Source organism: Carcharodon carcharias, chromosome 21 (assembly GCF_017639515.1).
Source record: "Carcharodon carcharias isolate sCarCar2 chromosome 21, sCarCar2.pri, whole genome shotgun sequence".
In the NCBI taxonomy this organism is placed as follows: Eukaryota; Metazoa; Chordata; class Chondrichthyes; order Lamniformes; family Lamnidae; genus Carcharodon; species Carcharodon carcharias.
In genome coordinates this window covers 83685436-83687630 of record NC_054487.1, presented here as the reverse complement: position 1 = coordinate 83687630, position 2195 = coordinate 83685436, and the positions used below count along the sequence as shown (strand labels likewise).

Genomic DNA, 2195 nt, shown 5'->3' with positions numbered 1-2195 from the left:
TGGACGCTGCAAGTGTCCCTGACTTCCCACATCGCACAGGAGGTGCATTCCACTTGGCTGAGCTGTCCTGCCATGAATTACCCTTAAATTACTCCCTTTACTTTTAATTCCTCTAGTTTAGAGAATATTAAGGACAGAAGAAATACTCATCAGGTCCTACTTACCAAGGCCACCACTATTCTTATTGAGGAAAGTTAGAACATGAAAGGATCACTCCTTCCCTCTTGAGTAAACTCTCTCTCTCACCAACTCCTAACTGAAGCATTCTAATGTAGCCCAAAGCAGCATTCCAGTACAAACAAAAGCAGCACTGTAGATGGTTTGCTTTTATGCTGTCTGAATCTAGCTCCTAGAAACCTGTTTAAGCCAGTTAACTGGTTTACCAGCTACAGCTGCAAGGATTCTGCTTGCGCAGTAGCTCTCCCTTTTCCCTATTGAGAGGTGACGGGCAGGTTGTCATCATTTGCACCTGAACCAGGGCCAACTTTTCTTGGAACCATCATGCAGCTGTTTCTACCTGCTCAAAACACCCACACTCTTGGTGTGACAGGGGAAGAGACTGTTGGGGAAATTAAGGCCCATGTTGAATCCCTGGAAGGAGTCTCTGCTATTGACCAAGTGGTCCTTTTGGCTGATGCTCCCTTAAATGATGGTGTCATCATAGGCCAATGTGGTATCAGTGAGCCCTGCACTCTAGAAGTAGTTGTTCAATTATTGGGTGGCGAGGCCCATGGATCCCTTTGTTCGAGTCGGAAGAGCGAAAGGTCAGACTCCAAAGGTTGCAAAGCAAGAGAAGAGGAAAAAGGAGAGTAGCCTTGTAAAGAGACGCATGCAGTGCAATTGCCATTTTGTAAATGGTGTGCCATACTTTGGCAAGAGGAAGGGACCAAATTCCAATTCCTAAGTTTTGTTTTTGAGGATTCCTGTCATCAGAAACTGGCTATTTGATTCAATAATGAATCAAGGTCTATGCTTCACTCTCTCTTATAGGCATGGCTCACTGTACTGGAACTTTCACTGCATTTCACTAATACGCTGTATTAGACATATGAAATCTTTAATATGACTAATAAAAATGCTTAACGTTAAAAAAGACCCTGTTTTAAAGCTGAACAAAACCTTACCTTTTCCCAACCCAAAGAGTAAATTTTAGTTAGTTGCTAACTTAAAGAAAGATTAGACTTTAGATAGAAATTAACCCTTAAAAGTTCTTCTCTCAGCAAATTCCAACTGAAGCGCTCTAATGCAATCTAAAGCAGCACTCCAGTGCAGGCAAAAGTTGAATAAGGTTTGAGCCCCATTATGGAGTCGCTTGTGATAGGAGCAACAAACAAACAATGAGCTCTTTGCTGCTCTGTCCCTGTCTCTGACCCATGCTCTGACGTGTTTTGCTGAAGCAATTCACAACAATTTATACCACATCTCTATGGTGGGCTCAGCACCTCAAAAAATAGCCCTGTATCGGCTGGTGTAGCAGTGACTTCTTGAAATTTGGAGTGGACTGGCATGTTAGAAATTCATCTTTAAGGCAAAAAAAGACCCTTCATTTTACCTCCAGCAGCAGAGATCTGAACTGGAGACCAAGGAGGTGAGGAAGGAGGCTGGTGGGTCTGAGAGTTTGCCAGGTTAGCCAACTTCTTCCCACCTCCAATGGAATTAAACTCTGTGCCCATATTCAACCTTCACTCACCACACCACCACCCCACCCCTTCTGTTTATCCTCCTCATTACGTAAATGATTCGGGACCTTAATAAAATACATGTTTACAGCACAGGAGAAGACAATTCAGCCTCTAATGTTTAAACCAAATCTTTGCAAGAGTAATCCTGAAATTATTAATTCCACAGTCCCATGCTCTCCTCATAGCTTCCCCCTGTTTCAAATGCATATCTATTCTTCCCTTAAAAGATACCATGGTCTCAACCGCTCCATATGATGTATCATTACAGACACCAACAAAACAATTTTAAATTCATGACCCCTCATTACTGCCTCGCCAACCAGCGGAAAGGTTCTTTCCCCATTCACCTTATCAAGTACTGTCATATTTTTAAAAACTTCTGTTAATCCTCATCCTAACCTTCTCAGACTATCCCAGTAGCTCCTGATAACCATAGACCCCCCAACTCTGGCATCACCCTGGTGAAAGTACATGGGCCACTATCTATGGCTTTTATGCCCTTTTTGTAATGGG

General features: G+C 42.9%; 1 pseudogene; it reads left to right on the top strand.

The window, feature by feature from the left end:
* Positions 1-493: 493 nt before the first annotated feature.
* On the top strand, positions 494-904 carry LOC121293336 (annotated as a pseudogene).
* Positions 905-2195: the final 1291 nt, after the last annotated feature.